This window comes from Oncorhynchus masou, chromosome 22 (assembly GCF_036934945.1).
Source record: "Oncorhynchus masou masou isolate Uvic2021 chromosome 22, UVic_Omas_1.1, whole genome shotgun sequence".
Lineage (NCBI taxonomy): Eukaryota > Metazoa > Chordata > Actinopteri > Salmoniformes > Salmonidae > Oncorhynchus > Oncorhynchus masou.
This window is the reverse complement of record NC_088233.1, coordinates 14,791,349-14,811,101: the sequence shown is the minus strand read 5'-3', so window position 1 is coordinate 14,811,101 and position 19,753 is coordinate 14,791,349. Positions and strand designations below refer to the sequence as shown.

Here is a 19,753-nt window from a genome sequence, read left to right as displayed (position 1 = left end):
CAATGACAAATTTCTCTGAACAGGGAAAAAAAAACATCACCAGATTCACAGGGAATATATTACATAGTATGAAGAAGCAATACTCCAAGTCACAGCTTTATTTTATACTTGTCAAACATAGAGAGCTGATACTGTATACTGGTTGTTGGGGTGGGATTGGCGTGGGGTGTGGAGGGTCCGTTGGTGGTTTCTGACAAAAAATGTCTTACTCTTTGGTAGGAAGATGTTTGGTACACATCTGATGTTGGGTAATATATTTATTGAATATGATCTGAATCCTATAAATTAAAATGGTCAATATGGGTGTAATTAATTAGCTTAAATTTAAACAAAATTATGTTTCAGGAATGCCAATCTTACCTGTTTCCAACTACAGAAACGATTTCAGAACCATCTGAGATCGTGGGTGTCATGGCTTGCTGAAATGACATGAAATGACTCAGAAGGCAAGAAAAGCAAGAGAATGTAAGAAAGTAATGGAAGGGGGCAGAAAGAAAGCAAGAGCGAGATGGAAGGAAGGAGGCCAGAGATAGAGCAGTGAGAGAAGGAGAGGGGAGGGGGTATGTACACCGGAGACGTTTCTAAATTGGTCTTAATTTCAGTGATTCAGCTGGCATAGCTCAGAGTACCGTGTCAGTGTCAGGCAAGCCAGCCCGCCAGCCCAGCTCTACTGAGTGCGTTCAGTGCACACTGCACTCCTTCCCTTGCTTTTACGGCCCGGAGGCTAGTTTACACTTAGCATTCAGCTGAACAGGTGCCTCGAGGACAGCACATCAACCAACCATCCGTCCTCTCCAGTAATATGGGTCAGATCATTTGACCTGTTTGGGCTAGAAGCAAGTCGTTTTCTCTGTAGTAATGGTGCAACCATGATGCTAACGATATGCACTCTGGTTTTTCTCTAGGGACTCGGAAACAATGGTACAGCGAAGCCTTATGATTACAACAATTATTATCTGGAATAATTTTTTCTAGGCTCATTGTGCTCCCAAAGTACAACTCCTGGTGGCACAGCAAAATATTTAGTCGCATTATAGAGTCCTGCCTGCAACACCCTCTTTTGTTGGCCCTCGGTCAGGGAGTTTCTTTTCTGAAGGGCCCTTGAGGACCGGTTCACTTGGTTTAGAGAGGGGTCAGAGGTTGATGAATGGTGGTGGTAGGGCCACACTGGTCAGTGATACTGGTATCATCACAGCCCTAGTTTCTAAGCATATGCAGTAACATTTTCCAATGTAACAAAAACACGAGGCCTTAAAGCTTGAAGCTGGTCTTCAGTCTTGTCCTCTTCAGTGTGTCCCAATGGGAAGTGACATAGTCCTGATTAACTCCAGTACAGTGAGGAGTTAGCTGAATACTAGCCAGGCTCCTGCCCTTTGCAGGCAGCACAGCACACCACGTCTGCTTCCCAAATGACTCCCTATTCCTTATGTAGTGAACTACTAGGGCTCTGGTCAAAAGTAGTGCACTATATAGGGAATAGGCTACCATTAGGAACTTAACTCACGGCTCTTGGAACAAATTAGCCTTAGCTTCCCTCACCTGCTCACTGTGCAGAAATGCAGGAGGGAGACATGCCAACCGAGTACATTGACGAAGACCGGGGGCCCACATGACAGCATCACGTACAGGCTTTGGTTGGGATAGTGTCATGCAAGCCTTCGAAGACTTCCAATTCTCCAAATGGCTCACTGGCAGCAGTACAGCATGGGGATAATGCTGCGTAGGGGTTGGGAATTCATTTGAAAGCTTGAAATAAAGTGAATCAATCGCTGGATTCTTCATTTTTAACCCCATCCTACAGTGCCTTGCGAAAGTATTCGGCCCCCTTGAACTTTGCAACCTTTTGCCACATTTCAGGCTTCAAACTTAAAGATATAAAACTGTATTTTTTTGTGAAGAATCAACAACAAGTGGGACACAATCATGAAGTGGAACGACATTTATTGGATATTTCAAACTTTTTTAACAAATCAAAAACTGAAAAATTGGGCGTGCAAAATTATTCAGCCCCTTCACTCTCAGTGCAGCAAACTCTCTCCAGAAGTTCAGTGAGGATCTCTGAATGATCCAATGTTGACCTAAATGACTAATGATGATAAATACAATCCACCTGTGTGTAATCAAGTCTCCGTATAAATGCACCTGTACTGTGATAGTCTCAGAGGTCCGTTAAAAGCGCAGAGAGCATCATGAAGAACAAGGAACATACCAGGCAGGTCCGAGATACTGTTGTGAAGAAGTTTAAAGCCGGATTTGGATACAAAAAGATTTCCCAAGCTTTAAACATCCCAAGGAGCACTGTGCAAGCGATAATATTGAAATGGAAGGAGTATCAGACCACTGCAAATCTACCAAGACCTGGCCGTCCCTCTAAACTTTCAGCTCATACAAGGAGAAGACTGATCAGAGAGGCAGCCAAGAGGCCCATGATCACTCTGGATGAACTGCAGAGATCTACAGCTGAGGTGGGAGACTCTGTCCATAGGACAACAATCAGTCGTATATTGCACAAATCTGGTCTTTATGGAAGAGTGGCAAAAAGAAAGCCATTTCTTAAAGATATCCATAAAAAGTGTTGTTTAAAGTTTGCCACAAGCCACCTGGGAGACACACCAAACATGTGGAAGAAGGTGCTCAAAATTGAACTTTTTGGCAACAATGCAAAACGTTATGTTTGGCGTAAAAGCAACACTGCTCATCACCCTGAACACACCATACTCACTGTCAAACATGGTGGTCGCAGCATCATGGTTTGGGCCTGCTTTTCGTCAGCAAGGACAGGGAAGATGGTTAAAATTGATGGGGAGATGGATGGAGCCAAATACAGGACCATTCTGGAAGAAAACCTGATGGAGTCTGCAAAAGACCTGAGACTGGGACGGAGATTTGTCTTCCAACAAGACAATGATCCAAAACATAAAGCAAAATCTACAATGGAATGGTTAAAAAATAAGCATATCCAGGTGTTAGAATGGCCAAGTCAAAGTCCAGACCTGAATCCAATCGAGAATCTGTGGAAAGAACTGAAAACTGCTGTTCACAAATGCTCTCCATCCAACCTCACTGAGCTCGAGCTGTTTTGCAAGGAGGAATGGGAAAAAATTTCAGTCTCACGATGTGCAAAACTGATAGAGACATACCCCAAGCGACTTAAAGCTGTAATCGCAGCAAAAGGTGGCGCTACAAAATATTAACTTTAGTGGGCTGAATAATTTTGCACGCCCAATTTTTCAGTTTTTGATTTGTTAAAAAAGTTTGAAATATCCAATAAATGTCGTTCCACTTCATGATTGTGTCCCACTTGTTGTTGATTCTTCACAAAAAAATACAGTTTTATATCTTTATGTTTGATGCCTGAAATGTGGCAAAAGGTCGCAAAGTTCAATGGGGCCGAATACTTTCGCAAGGCACTGTAGCTTGGTTGGGGCTGTTCTGAAGGAAATAGATTGCCATACTTTCTAAGGGCTTCAATCTTACTGTAACTTGGTTTACTTGCTTGCATGACTAAAATGATTTTACGGTATCTCAAGTAGAGGTCGACCGATCATGATTTTTCAACGCCGATACCGATTATTGGAGGACCAAAAAAGGCCAATACCGATTAATCAGCCGTTTTTAAAAATGTATTTGTAATAATGACAATTACAACAATACTGAAAGAACACTTATTTTAACTTAATATAATGCATCAATAAAATCAATTTAGCCTCAAATAAATCATGAAACATGTTCAATTTGGTATAAATAATGCAAAAACAAAGTGTTGGAGAAGAAAGTAAAAGTGCAATATGTGCCATGTAAAAAAGCTACCGTTGAACCTTTTACGGCTGCTGTACCTGTACAGGAACCAAATCACCGAAAATTCCAGAGCGCCAACTAATTGTACTCGATACAACTCAAACTTTCATTAAAACTCACATGCAAGGTACTCAATTAAAGCCACACTCGTTGTGAATCTAGCCAACATGTCAGATTTGTAAAATGCTTTTCGGCGAAAGCATGAGAAGCTTTTATCTGATAGCATGCGGCCCCCAGAAACACACAAAGGGGACGTAAACAAAGAGATTAGCGTAGCCGGCGCTACCCAAAACGCAGAAATAAAATATAAAACATTCATTACCTTCGACGAGCTTCTTTGTTGGCACTCCTATATGTCCCATAAACATCACAATTGGGTCTTTTTTTCGATTAAATCGGTCCATATATACCCAAAATGTCCATTTATGAACACCGTGAAATCCAGGGAAAAAGTCACCTTTCCCAACGCGACATCATTTTTTAAAATTCATAAAGTTGCTTATAAACTTTGACAAAACACTTCAACCTACTTCTGTAATCCAACTTAGGTATTAGTAAACGTTAATAAACAATCAAATTGATCACGGAGCGATCTGTATTCAATAGCTACAAGTTTGGAAAACTAAGTTCATTTTGTCACCTCCAGTTTTTCCAGCTGCGGACCCGAAGACAGGATGTCCCATTCACTAATCTGACCTATAAAGATAAAGATAAATAAGGATAAAGGTCCCTGGAAATCACAACACTGGCGACATCGTGTGGAAGCTGTAGGAATTGCAAGCCCAGTCCCATTAATTATGGCAAGCCATAGACAATACCGAGACTGGCGGATGGATTTTTTCTTTGTCGATTTTGTGATCAGGTTTTCTTGCGATTTTGACCACGGAACTCGTTCTGTTATAGTCACAGACACCATTGAACCAGTTCTAGAAACTTCAGAGTGTTTTCTATGCACACATACTAATCATATGCATATACTATATTCCTGGCATGAGTAGCAGGATGTTGAAATGTTGCGCGATTTTTAACAAAAAGTTTCGAAAATTCGCTGCAGCCATAACAGGTTTTAAGTTCCTTGCTCAGAACATTAGAACATATGAAAGCTGGTGGTTCCATTTAACATGAGTCTTCAATATTCCCAGGTAAGAAGTTTTAGGTTGTAGTTATTATAGGAATTGTAGGACTATTTATCTCTATACGATTTGTATTTCATATACCTTTGACTATTGGATTTTCTTATAGGCGCTTTAGTATTGCCATTGTAACAGTATAGCTTCCTCCCCTCGCTCCTACCCGGGCTCGAACCAGGAACACATTGACAACAGCCACCCTCGAAGCAGCGTTACCCATGCAGAGAAAGGGGAACAACTACTCCAAGTCTCAGAGCAAGTGAAGTCACCGATTGAAACGCTATTAGCGTGCACCCCGCTAACTAGCTATCCATTTCACATCGGTTACACCAGCCTAATCTTGGGAGTTGATAGGCTTGAAGTCATTAACAGCGCAATGCTTGAAGCACAGGGAAGAGCTGCTGGCAAAATGCACGAAAGAGCTGTTTGAATGAATGCTTACGAGCCTGCTGGTGCCTACCATTGCTCAGTCAGACTGCTCTATCAAATCATAGACTTAATTATAACATAATAACACACAGAAATATGAGCCTTTGGTCATTAAAATGGTAGATTCTGGAAACTATCAATTCGAAAACAAAACGTTTATTCTTTCAGTGAAATACTGAACCGTTACGTATTTTATCTAACGGATGGCATCCCTAAGACTAAATATTGCTATTACATTGTACAACCTTCAATGTTATGTCATAATTATGTACAATTCTGGCAAATTTATTATGGCCTTTGTTAGGAATAAATGGAATTCACACAGTTCGCAATGAGCCAGGCGGCCCAAACTGCTGCATATACCCTGACTGCTTGCCCGGAACGCAAGAGAAGTGACACAATTGCCCTAGTTATAAGAAATTAATGTTAGCAGGCAATATTAACTAAATATGCAGGTTTAAATATATATATACTTGTGTATTGATTTTAAAGAAAGGCATTGATGTTTATGGTTAGGTACATTGGTGCAACGACAGTGCTTTTTACGCAAATGCGCTTGTTAAATCATCACCCGTTTGTCGAATTAGCTGTGATTCGATAAGAAATGAACAGGCACTGCATCGATTATATGCAACGCAGGACACGCTAGATAAACTAGTAATATCATCAACCATGTGTAGTTAACTAGTGATTATGTTAAGATTGATTGTTTTTTATAAGATACGTTTAATGCTAGCTAGCAACTTACCTTGGCTTCTTGCTGCCCTCGCGTAACAGGTAGTCAGCCTGCCAGGCAGTCTCCTCGTGGAGTGCAATGTAAGGCAGGTGGTTAGAGCGTTGGACTAGTAACCAGGTTGCAAAACCCCCGAGCTGACAAGGTAAAAATCTGTCGTTCTGCCCCTGAGCAAGGCAGTTAACCCACTGTTCCTAGGCCGTCATTGAAAATAAGAATGTGTTCTTAACTGACTTGCCTAGTTAAATAAAGGTGTAAAAAAACTAAAAACAATATAACATTTTTAAAAAACAAAAAATTAAATTGGCAAATCGGTTTTCAAAAATACCGATTACCAATTGTTATGAAAACTTGAAATTGGCCCTAATTAATCGGCCATACCGATTAATCGGTCAACCTCTAATCTCAAGCCATTAGAGTCTTACGATGTCTTGTCATCCAGACACAGTATTGGAACGCCTACTATTTAGGAACACTTTGAACTCCAGCAGCCTGCTGAAAGACCAGGCTTGTTTCATAGGTTATATATTCTGTCTGTGATTTAATTGATCTTTATGAAGTAGGCTGCTGGATTGATGATGAACATGGAGAAACATTGGCAGGGATTCAGAATTATGATAGACAATCACGTATCTGTGGCAGAGTGATTGAATGTCACCAAATTGAACAGGTACAAACGCATCTGCCTTAGCAGAGATAAAATAGAGCGCTTGTGACTAGAGGCTAGGAGCTCGTCTCTCCCTCCCTCTCCAGATTTTATTTTAATTTATTGGTTTATTGAACAAATAGCTGTGCAAAAACAAAAGCTCAGCTGAAAGAAATTAGAATGAAAAATGGAATTGGATGTTCTTCTATTTCCATCCCCTAACAAACACAGCTGATTAATCAAATTGCATTCTAAACTGAAGAGCATGATTAGGTGATTATTGGAGTCAGGTGTGTTAGCTGGGGCAAAACTGTGACACCAATCAGAGGACTGAAGTTTGCCACCCCTGTATCTAGTGCTATAAGAGAGGGTTTCTCTGCAGATGTTCTTGCCAAGTAACTTTATCACCTCCAATCTTATCTCAGTGCACCTCTCAGCCTGTGAGGTTGCATCATTTTCATTTTACACCTATATGAATTTAGTTAAACTCCCAATATCATCTTAAGTTGTGGAAGAAGGATGACAGACAAGTTAGCTTTATTCAATCAGAACAACGAGTCGTCAGTCTGTCATCTGTCAATCAGTTTGATAGTGTCGTCTCTATCATGGAATGTAGACGAACCAGAAGCAGCCGCCGTTCCAATGTTCTCTCTCCTCGCCAAAAACTCTACTGGTAAACCCAGGAATGTATAGCCAGCCATTTCTCAGAGAGCTTGGAAACACTTTTAATTGATTGATGACGCAAAAGCAGAAAGTGGTCTGGTCACTCACAATTACCTCTATCCTCCATCCCAATCCATCTGTCCGTTGTCCCTGTGGGTCCAAATGGCCAAATCAGCTTTTAATGATGTGGCTAAATGTAGTTCGACCTTAATGGCCACAATGTACAGCCAGACATTCAGCTTCATTATAACAAACCTTAATGAGACCCATCTGAGGAGTGTTAGTCATCATGCACATTTCTAACTCTACTGTTTTATTGCTGTTGATGCAGTTTTCAGTAAGTTGGTGCTCTGACGTTTCATGTCCCTCTTTGCCAAAACATTTGTCATTTCCCTTGGATTTGATTACAAACATGCATATTTATGAGTGTTTTCTAAGAAGAGAGTATAATATTGTATAAAAATGTGTGTCCCAGTTACATTTAAAAATAAACTTTTTAATGCATCTCGCACTGTTAATATGTGATAAGTAAGATGTATTTATTTGTGTGTGTGTGTTGTAGAAATGTGAGTTTAACATGGATAATCTGAGCAAGCCGGAGCTCCTGACCCTGCTCAGCATCATGGAGGGGGAGCTGGAGGCCCGGGACCTGGTCATAGAAGCCCTGAGGGTGAGTCTGGATCACACACACACACACATACACATACACACACTCACTCACTCACTCACTCACTCACTCACTCACTCACTCACTCACTCACTCACTCACACACTTGTATTCAGCATCTACTAAAGTGTTTACTTGTGTGAGATATGGATGATAGTTGTGTACACATTGTTGTCTTGGCCTCTGTTCTCTGTGTTTTGAACTACGTGGCTCTAACACAGTTCTGTCATGTTTATACTAGAAATGGTATTGTGGCCATGTGGCATTACTCAGACAGGGCTTGTAGTTCAGTGAGCTGTTTCATCCCACTGTAGTAAACATGTAATGAGTGTTGAAGTAAGCAGACCTGCAGGTGTGCTACTCACTACTTTCTCAACGTGGATGAGATTTCAGATCATGGCATGTAGATAATGTGGACGAGGTTAGGTGAACAGATGAGGTTTTACATTATGGATGACAATGTTACTGTATGTGGAGGGATGAGGTTATGTGAACAGATGAGGTTTTACATTATGGGTGACAAGGTTACTGTATGTGGATGGATCAAATCAAATCAAATTTATTTATATAGCCCTTCGTACATCAGCTGATATCTCAAAGTGCTGTACAGAAACCCAGCCTAAAACCCCAAACAGCATGCAATGCAGGTGTAGAAGCACGGTGGCTAGGAAAAACTCCCTAGAAAGGCCAAAACCTATGAAGAAACCTAGAGAGGAACCAGGCTATGTGGGGTGGCCAGTCCTCTTCTGGGTGTGGCGGGTGGAGATTATAACAGAACATGGCCAAGATGTTCAAATGTTCATAAATGACCCGCATGGTCCAATAATAATAGGGCAGAACAGTTGAAACTGGAGCAGCAGCAAGGAGTCATCATGTCAGGTAGTCCTGAGGCATGGTCCTAGGGCTCAGGTCCTCCGAGAGAGAGAAAGAAAGGGAGAATTAGAGAGAGCACACTTAAATTCACACAGGACACCGAATAGGACAGGAGAAGTGCTCCAGATATAACAAACTGACCCTCGCCCCCCGACACATAAACTACTGCAGCATAAATACTGGAGGCTGAGACAGGAGGGGTCAGGAGACACTGTGGCCCCATCTGAGGACACCCCCGGACAAGGCCAAACAGGAAGGATATAACCCCACCCACTTTGCCAAAGCACAGCCCCCACACCACTAGAGGGATATCTTCAACCACCAACTTACCATCCTGAGACAAGGCTGAGTATAGCCCACAAAGATCTCCGCCACGGCACAACCCAAGGGGGGGGCGCCAACCCAGACAGGATGATCACATCAGTGACTCAACCCACTCAGGTGACGCACCCCTCCCAGGAACGGTATGAGAGAGCCCCAGTAAGCCAGTGACTCAGCCCCTGTAATAGGGTTAGAGGCAGAGAATCCCAGTGGAAAGAGGGGAACCGGCCAGGCAGAAACAGCAAGAGCGGTTTGTTGCTCCAGAGCCTTTCCGTTCACCTTCCCACTCCTGGGCCAGACTACACTCAATCATATGACCCACTGAAGAGATGAGTCTTCAGTAAAGACTTAAAGGTTGAGACCGAGTTTGCGTCTCTGACATGGGTAGGCAGACCGTTCCAGAAAAATGGAGCTCTATAGGAGAAAGCCCTGCCTCCAGCTGTTTGCTTAGAAATTCTAGGGACAATTAGGAGGCCTGCGTCTTGTGACCGTAGCGTACGTGTAGGTATGTACGGCAGGACCAAATCAGAGAGATAGGTAGGAGCAAGCCCATGTAATGCTTTGTAGGTTAGCAGTAAAACCTTGAAATCAGCCCTTGCTTTGACAGGAAGCCAGTGTAGGGAGGCTAGCACTGGAGTAATATGATCACATTTTTTGGTTCTAGTCAGGATTCTAGCAGCCGTATTTAGCCCTAACTGAAGTTTATTTAGTGCTTTATCCGGGTAGCCGGAAAGTAGAGCATTGCAGTCGTCTAACCGAGAAGTGACAAAAGCATGGATTCATTTTTCTGCATCATTTTTGGACAGAAAGTTTCTGATTTTTGCAATGTTACGTAGATGGAAAAAAGCTGTCCTTGAAATGGTCTTGATATGTTCTTCAAAAGAGAGGTCAGGGTCCAGAGTAACGAATGAGGTTATGTGAACAGATGAGGTATTACATTATGGTTGACAAGGTTACTGTATGTGGATGGATGAGGGATGAGGTTGTGGTACAGATGCGATCGATGATGTGGTTAAAGTGAAGCCAGTTTGCATTGAGGTTACTAGCTGTCCTCCTCGGGGCTAAGTAGCAAGTTATTTCTGAAACAACCTTTCAAGACTGTCTCTCTCTCTCTCTCTCTCTCTCTCTCTCTCTGCTGTATTTAGGTCAGAATCAGCATCGGCGTGTTTTGCCTAGTGTTCCACTTTCAGCTGTCTTGTCCTCTTAAACTTTTTAATAGGTTTCTTAATGTGGAATAATTGAATAGTTCTGAGACCAGGGCTGTAGACAGGACAGAGACCAATCTCTCTGTTTTCTCTTAGCCTCTGGAACATTACACTGAAATCTGCTCATTGTTCTCTATTCTCTAAAAATGTGCTTGTAGATATTGACGTTTTTCTTTGATGTAGTCCGTTTTTGTCCTTATCGATCTGTCTGGCATTGAACAGTGTTTTCTGTTCTTCTTCTCCTTGCTCCTTGCTTCTCCTTCCTTGGCTTTAGAGCAGGGATCATCAACTAGATTCAGCCGTGGGTCAATTTTTTATTGAGCAGATGGTCGGGGGGCCAGACATAATGAAAAAATATATTTTTTGACTGCCAATTGACCACAAGAAGCCTAAACAGATATAATATTTGACTAAAACATAATCATTTCAACCCTTGATTACATTTGGGAATATTGTCCTGCGTATGGTGCCGTCTTTCGGTGTGTTCTGTCTCTGTGATCATTCAAAATCCCATGGCGCTTATTGTAGGAGTAGGGGTGTTCACCCCGGGGGTGCTGGCTAAATTCCCAATCTGGCCACATTCCATCATGGCCATTTAATCATCCCCCCTCATTCCTAATGGGCATATATCACTCCGCACCTCTCCACCTGATAGCTGATGTGTGGTGAGTGTTCTGGCACAGAAATGGTCTCTGTGCTTCATTGAGGTGGGTGCAGCTCATTGGTGGTGGATCAGCTGAGTTTCCCCCTAAAGAGCTTTGAGTGAGTCAGTTGGTAGAAAAGTGCTAAATAAATCTAATCAATTATTATACATTTGTATTATTTGTGTACAATCACACATCTCTCTATAATGCTGGTGAATACTTGGGAACAGATTTCCTGTGTCTTTTATAACCAACAATTACATTTTGTTTTGCTCAGAAAACTTGGGGGGCCAAGTTTCCGCCCACGGGCCGCCAGTTGGGAAGCCCTGTCTTAGAGGCTGTGTAGCTGTGTAGCTGTGCTTAGTTTGGATCTACATTATACTACACCCATCTCTCATTCCTTCTGTTTCTCTCCCTATCCCTTTCATTCATTCTTTTTCTCTCTCTCTCTCTCTCTCTCTCTCTCTCTCTCTCTCTCTCTATCCCTGTCATTCTCTCTCTCTCTCCCTCTCTCTCACTATCATGCTCGCTCTCCCAAACACTTTCATTCTCTTTCTCTCTCTCTCTCTCTCTCTCTCTCTCTCTCTCTCTCCCTCTCCCTCTCCCTCTCAATTCAATTCAAGGGGCTTTATTGGCAAAGCAAGTGAGGTAGATAATATACAATATATATATACATGTACAGTGTTGTAACAATGTACAAATTGTTAAAGTACACAAGGGAAAATAAATAAACATAAATATGGGTTGTATTTACAATGGGGTTTGTTCTTCACTGGTTGCCCCTTTCTTGTGGCAACAGGTCACATATCTTGCTGCTGTGATGGCACACTGTGGAATTTCACCCAGTAGATATGGGAGTTTATCAAAATTGGATTTGTTTTCGAATTCTTTGTGGATCTGTGTAATCTGAGTGAAATATGTCTCTCTAATATGGTCTTACATTGGGCAGGAGGTTAGGAAGTGCAGCTCAGTTTCCACCTAATTTTGTGGGCAGTGAGCACATAGCCTGTCTTCTCTTGAGAGCCATGTCTGCCTACGGTGGCCTTTCTCAATAGCAAGGCTATGCTCACTAAGTCTGTACATAGAGCTTTCCTTAAGTTTGGGTCAGTCACAGTGGTCAGGTATTCTGCCACTGTGTACTCTCTGTATAGGGCCAAATAGCATTCTAGTTTGCTCAGTTTTTTTGTTAATTCTTTACAATGTGTCAAGTAATTATCTTTTTGTTTTCTCATGATTTGGTTGGGTCTAATTGTGCTGCTGTCCTGGGGCTCTGTGGGTTGTGTTTGTGTTTGTGAACAGAGCCCCAGGACCAGCTTGCTTAGGGGACTCTTCTCCAGGTTCATCTCTCTGTGGGTGATGGCTTTGTTATGGAAGGTTTGGGAATCGCTTCCTTTTAGGTGGTTGTAGAATTTAACGTCTCTTTTCTGGATTTTGATCATTAGTGGGTATCGGCCTAATTCTGCTCTGCATGCATTATTTGGTGTTCTATGTTGTACACGGAGGATATTTTTTGCAGAATTCTGCATGCAAAGTCTCAATTTGGTGTTTGTCCCATTTTGTGAAGTCTTGGTTGGTGAGCGGACCCCAGACCTCACAACCATAAAGGGCAATGGGCTCTATGACTGATCCAAGTATTTTTAGCCAGATCCTAATTGGTATGTTGAAATTTATGTTCCTTTTGATGGCATAGAATGCCCTTCTTACCTTGTCTCTCAGATCGTTCACAGCTTTGTGGAAGTTACCTGTGGTGCTGATGTTTAGGCCAAGGTATGTATAGTTTTGTTGTGTGCTCTAGGGCAACAGTGTCTAGATGGAATTTGTATTTGTGGTCCTGGCGATTGGACCTTTTTTGGAACACCATTATTTTGGTCTTACTGAGATTTACTGTCAGGGCCCAGGTCTGATAGAATCTGTGCAGAAGATCTAGGTGCTGCTGTAGGCCCTCCTTGGTTGGTGACAGAAGCACCAGATCATCAGCAAACAGTAGACATTTGACTTCGGATTCTAGTAGGGTGAGGCCGGGTGCTGCAGACTTTTCTAGTGTCCACGCCAATTCGTTGATATATATGTTGAAGAGGGTGGGGCGTAAGCTGCATCCCTGTCTCACCCCACGACTCTGTGTGAAGAAATGTATGTGTATTTTGCCAATTTTAATGCACACTTGTTGTTTGTGTACATGGATTTTATAATGTTGTATGTTTTACCCCCAACACCACTTTCCATCAATTTGTATAGCAGACCCTCATGCCAAATTGAGTCGAAGGCTGTTTTGAAATCAACAAAGCTCCTACTCCTCTCTTTCTCTCTGGCATCTTGCTAAAAAATAAAGCCCTCTTTACTGCCGTTTTGATTGGACATCTCCATTTTGGATAGATAATTCTTTGTGTTGATGTTTGTTTAGTGTTTTCCAATTTTCCCTGTGGTGGTTAGAGTCTATGGATTCTTCAATTACATTGAGCTGATTTCTGATGTGCTGTTCTCTCTCTCTCTCTCTCTCTCTCTCTCTCTCTCTCTCTCTCTCTCTCACACACTATCTCTCTCACTCCCTATCCCTTTCATTCTCTCTCGCGCCCTCTCGCTCTCTCTCACTATCTCTCTCTCTCCCTATCCCTTTCATTCATACACTCTCTCTCTCTCTCTCTCCCTAACCCTTTCATTCATACACACTCTCTCTCTCTCTCCCTAACCCTTTCATTCATACACTCTCTCTCTCTCTCTCTCTCTCTCTCTCTCTCTCTCTCTCTCTCTCTCTCTCTCTCTCTCTCTCCCTAACCCTTTCATTCATACTCTCTCTCTCTCTCCCTCTCTCTCTCCCTAACCCTTTCATTCATACACTCTCTCTCTCTGCTCTTACTCCTCTCTTTCTCTCTGGCATCTTGCTAAAAAATAAAGCCCTCTTTACTGCCGTTTTGACTGTAACACAAAGACTCTGCTGTTCTCCCTGAGATAAGGTAGCTTAGCGGTTAACAGCGTTGGGCCAGTAACCGAAAGGTCGCTGGTTTGAATCGCTGAGCCGGCAAGGTGGAAAAATCGTCTGTTCTTCTCTTGAGCAAGGAGGTTAACCCCTAACAACATCTGTGCCGATGACGTTGATTAAGGCAACGCATTTCTCTGATTCAGAGGGGTTGGGTTGAATGCGGAAGACACATTTTTGTTGAATGCATTCAGTTGTGCAACTGACTAGGTATCCCCCTTTCTCTATACAACAGACTAGGTATCCCCTTTCCCTATACAACTGACTAGGTATCCCCCTTTCCCTATACAACTGACTAGGTATCCCCCTTTCCCTATACAACTGACTAGGTATCCCCCTTTCCCTATACAACTGACTAGGTATCCCCCTTTCCCTATACAACTGACTAGGTATCCCCTTTCCCTATACAACTGACTAGGTATCCCCTTTCCCTATACAACTGACTAGGTATCCCCTTTCCCTATACAACTGACTAGGTATCCCCTTTCCCTATACAACTGACTAGGTATCCCCTTTCCCTATACAACTGACTAGGTATCCCCCTTTCCCTATACAACTGACTAGGTATCCCCCTTTCCCTATACAACTGACTAGGTATCCCCTTTCCCTATACAACTGACTAGGTATCCCCCTTTCCCTATACAACTGACTAGGTATCCCCCTTTCCCTATACAACTGACTAGGTATCCCCTTTCCCTATATAACTGACTAGGTATCCCCTTTCCCTATACAACTGACTAGGTATCCCCCTTTCCCTATACAACTGACTAGGTATCCCCTTTCCCTATATAACTGACTAGGTATCCCCCTTTCCCTATACAACTGACTAGGTATCCCCTTTCCCTATACAACTGACTAGGTATCCCCCTTTCCCTATACAACTGACTAGGTGTCCCCCTTTCCTTTTACAACTGACTAGGTATCCCCTTTCCCTATGCAACTGACTAGGTATCCCCCTTTCCCTATACAACTGACTAGGTATCCCCTTTCCCTATACAACTGACTAGGTATCCCCCTTTCCCTGATTGCTACGAGAAAAGGGCAACCAGTGAAGAACAAACACCATTGTATATACAACCCATATTTATGTTTATTTATTTTTTATTTTGCACTTTAACTATTTGCATATAATATGACATTTGAAATGTCTTTATTATTTTGGAACTTTTGTGAGTGTAATGTTTACTGTACATTTGTATTGTTTATTTAACTTTTGTTTATTATCAACTTTCCCATGCCAATAAAGCCCTTAAATTGAATTGAGAGAGAGAGAGAGAGAGAGAGAGAGAGAGAGAGAGAGAGAGAGAGAGAGAGAGAGAGAGAGAGAGAGAGAGAGAGAGAGAGAGAGAGAGAGAGAGAGAGAGAGAGAGACAGAGACAGAGACAGAGAGACAGAGACAGACCCCCCACCCACATGCTCTGTTGAAGCAGGATGGATGTGGGCCAGACAGGATGAGGATAACTAAACCCCTCATATTGGCAGAAGGAACACCAGCTGGCTGCGGGCAATAGCACCGTCGATATCATACACATAGATAATACTCCTGTTCTCTTTCAAAGCCACTACGCTACAAAACACCAGACGACCCAAACCTACACCCACTCTCTCTAATGTCCCCTCTGAAATGTTGTCCAGACAGATTACAGTGGTATCTGAGTTTGTTTGTGGCACTTGGGCGTTATTAATAGGCTTTGGTGGTGTCGATTAATTAGCGTGTGGCTAAAGCTGGCTGAGCCGGGGCTATCAGGTTTCACCCCGGAGAATAGAAGGGGCCGTAAACAGATTATCCAAACGAGACCAGTCACATGATAAGTACAGCAGCAGCACAGCCCTCCCTTTCTTATGGTGGCTGAGGCTCAGTCTGTCTGTGATCAGCTGTCAACAACCAGGGTTTTGTCCAAAAGTAGAGTAGGAACTGTTCAACCACTTGATCGAAGACTGGATACATTTTGTTAAGATGTTCAAATGGCCCTCGCACATCTGAACTGTCTTTGTTGCAGGTGCACGGTAACAGTTGGATAAGATGAGTAAAGAGAAGAAACCCACACACCTTTGGACATCTTCCGTAGGCACAGCATGTCAGCCAGTGTCCAAAAACTATGTTAATCCAACACATTGCCTTAGATTCATTTTAGAGTCCTCCCTGTTACTGATCGGTAATGACTGGATGGGTGAAAACTGTATGGTTGAGTACTTGATTAGACTCATGCAATCCACTTACATCAGTGATTATCTCACAGCAGTGAGGAAGGAAGCATTTTACAGGCTAAGTATTCCAACAGGACACGGGTACAGCAGCCTAGGTCTATATTCATTCCGCCCACTGCTGACTTGGTTGGTTCATGGTCATGACGTAACCTTGCTCTCAACAACAGAGATCTCCTGTATGAGTGAGATGCTTTGGTACCCTTATCCTTAAGCCATTGTGTAGTCAGCTTTTATGCATGGAATAACAGGATGCCCCAAGCAACTATGGTTTCTTGTGTCACGTTATATCTAATGATCTATGCTATTTAAGGCATGGCCTGTTGCTGGGAATTTTTCCGACAATTCCTCTCTCTCGCTCTTTATGGACAGACTGGGTGTCTACAGAGGCAGATCTACACGGGTCTTAAGTTATTTTAACCCTCCTCTCTCCGCCACACATTAGCAAATTAGCATCGAACCACCCAACCATCCAACCACACGACTCCGCGGTCTGCATAGCAACCAGACCCCCTCCTGCCTAGCAACAGAGCCCTCGTGAAGCTTTTTGGATGGTGTTACACCCCTGCTGAGTGCTGACTGACATCGCCTCTTCTGATCGTAAAAGCTTTTGAATAGCCGACTACTCATTGTACCACAGCTCCCCCCACATCAGAGGAAGTGGGATCACCTGTTACTCCACGTCCCTGGAGGCTTATTTATTTTGACTGTGATAGAGGGGAGGATTTGAAGCCCTGTCAGGCAGAGACAGGTTAGTCTGGAGACCATGGAGTTGAGAGAGCATGTCCAAGAGAGGCAGGCGGGCGTGGCCAGGCGGTCACTCATCTGTCTGTCTGTGTCGTTGATCGTGTCCATCTCCCTCTCTTCTCCCTTCCACTTTCTATCCATCTCCCTCCCCTCTCCCTTCCCCTTTATATCCATCTCCCTCCCCTCTCCCTTCCACTTTCTATCCATCTCCATCCCCTCTCCCTTCCCCTTTCTATCCATCTCCCTCCCCTCTCCCTTCCACTTTCTATCCATCTCCCTCCCCTCTCCCTTCCCCTTTATATCCATCTCCCTCCCCTCTCCCTTCCACTTTCTATCCATCTCCCTCCCCTCTCCCTTCCACTTTCTATCCATCTCCCTCCCCTCTCCCTACCACTTTCTATCCATCTCCATCCCCTCTCCCTTCCCCTTTCTATCCATCTCCCTCCCCTCTCCCTTCCACTTTCTATCTATCTCCCTCCCCTCTCCCTTCCCCTTTATATCCATCTCCCTCCCCCTCTCCCTTCCACTTTCTATCCATCTCCCTCCCCTCTCCCTTCCACTTTCTATCCATCTCCCTCCCCTCTCCCTTCCCCTTTATATCTATCTCCCTCCCCTCTCCCTTCCACTTTCTATCCATCTCCCTCCCCTCTCCCTTCCCCTTTCTATCCATCTCCCTCCCCTCTCCCTTCCCCTTTACATCCATCTCCCTCCCCTCTCCCTTCCACTTTCTATCCATCTCCATCCCCTCTCCCCCTTTCTATCCATCTCCCTCCCCTCTCCCTTCCACTTTCTATCCATCTCCCTCCCCTCTCCCTTCCCCTTTCTATCCATCTCCCTCCCCTCTCCCTTCCTATCCATCTCCCTCCCCTCTCCCTTCCACTTTCTATCCATCTCCCTCCACTCTCCCTTCCACTTTCTATCCATCTCCCTCCCCTCTCCCTTCCCCTTTCTATCCATCTCCCTCCCCTCTCCCTTCCTATCCATCTCCCTCCCCTCTCCCTTTCTATCCATCTCCCTTCCTATTTCTATCAATCTCCCTCCCCTCTCCCTTTATATCAATCTCCCTCCCTTCCCCTTTCTATCCATCCCCCTCCCTCTCCCTTTCCTATCCATCTCCCTCCCCTCTCCCTTCCCCTTTCTATCCATCTCCCTCCCTCTCCCTTCCACTTTCTATCCATCTCCCTCCCTCTCCCTTCCACTTTCTATCCATCTCCCTCCCCTCTCCCTTCCACTTTCTATCCATCTCCCTCCCCTCTCCCTTCCACTTTCTATCCATCTCCCTCCCCTCTCCATTCCAATCCATGTCCCTCCCCTCCCCTCTCCCTTCCCCTTCCTATCCATATCCCTCCCCTCTCCCTTCCTATCCATCTCCCTCCCCTCTCCCTTCCACTTTCTATCCATCTCCCTCCCCTCTCCCTTCCACTTTCTATCCATCTCCCTCCCCTCTCCCTTCCACTTTCTATCCATCTCCCTCCCCTCTCCCTTCCACTTTCTATCCATCTCCCTCCCTCTCCCTTCCACTTTCTATCCATCTCCCTCCCCTCTCCCTTCCACTTTCTATCCATCTCCCTCCCCTCTCCCTTCCACTTTCTATCCATCTCCCTCGCCTCTCCCTTCCCCTTCCTATCCATATCCCTCCCTCTCCCTTCCTATCCATCTCCCTCCCCTCTCCCTTCCACTTTCTATCCATCTCCCTCCCCTCTCCCTTCCACTTTCTATCCATCTCCCTCCCTCTCCCTTCCACTTTCTATCCATCTCCCTCCCTCTCCCTTCCACTTTCTATCCATCTCCCTCCCCTCTCCCTTCCACTTTCTATCCATCTCCATCCCCTCTCCCTTCCACTTTCTATCCATCCCCCTCCCCTCTCCCTTCCACTTTCTATCCATCTCCCGCCCCTCTCCCTTCCCCTTTCTATCCACCTCCCTCCCCTCTCCCTTCCACTTTCTATCCATCTCCCTCTCCCTCTCCCTTCCACTTTCTATCCATCTCCTCCCCTCTCCCTTCCCTTTCTATCCATCTCACTCCCCTCTCCCTTCCCCTTTCTATCCATCTCCCTCCCCTCTCCCTTCCCCTTTCTATCCATCTCTCTCCCCTCTCCCTTCCACTTTCTATCCATGTCCCTCCCCTCTCCCTTCCCCTTTCTATCCATCTCCCTCCCCTCTCCCTTCCCCTTTCTATCCATCTCCCTCCCCTCTCCCTTCCTATCCATCTCCATCCCCTCTCCCTTCCCCTTTCTATCCATCTCCCTCCCCTCTCCCTTCCCCTTTCTATCCATCTCCCTCCCCTCTCCCTTCCTATCCATCTCCCTCCCCTCTCCCTTCCACTTTCTATCCATCTCCCTCCCCTCTCCCTTCCACTTTCTATCCATCTCCCTCCCCTCTCCCTTCCACTTTCTATCCATCTCCCTCCCCTCTCCCTTCCTATCCATCTCCCTCCCCTCTCCCTTCCTATCCATCTCCCTCCCCTCTCCCTTCCACGTTCTATCCATCTCCCTCCCCTCTCCCTTCCACTTTCTATCCATCTCCCTCCCCTCTCCCTTCCACTTTCTATCCATCTCCCTCCCCTCCCCCTTCCACTTTCTATCCATCTCCCGCCCCTCTCCCTTCCCCTTTCTATCCATCTTCCTCCCCTCTCCATTCCTATCCATCTCCCTCCCCTCTCCCTTCCACTTTCTATCCATCTCCCTCCCCTCTCCCTTCCACTTTCTATCCATCTCAC

General features: G+C 44.5%; 1 pseudogene; it reads left to right on the top strand.

Annotated features, from left to right (window-relative positions):
- LOC135508776 (cortactin-binding protein 2-like) overlaps positions 1-19,753 on the top strand; it is a 124,081-nt pseudogene that overhangs the window by 5,158 nt on the left and 99,170 nt on the right.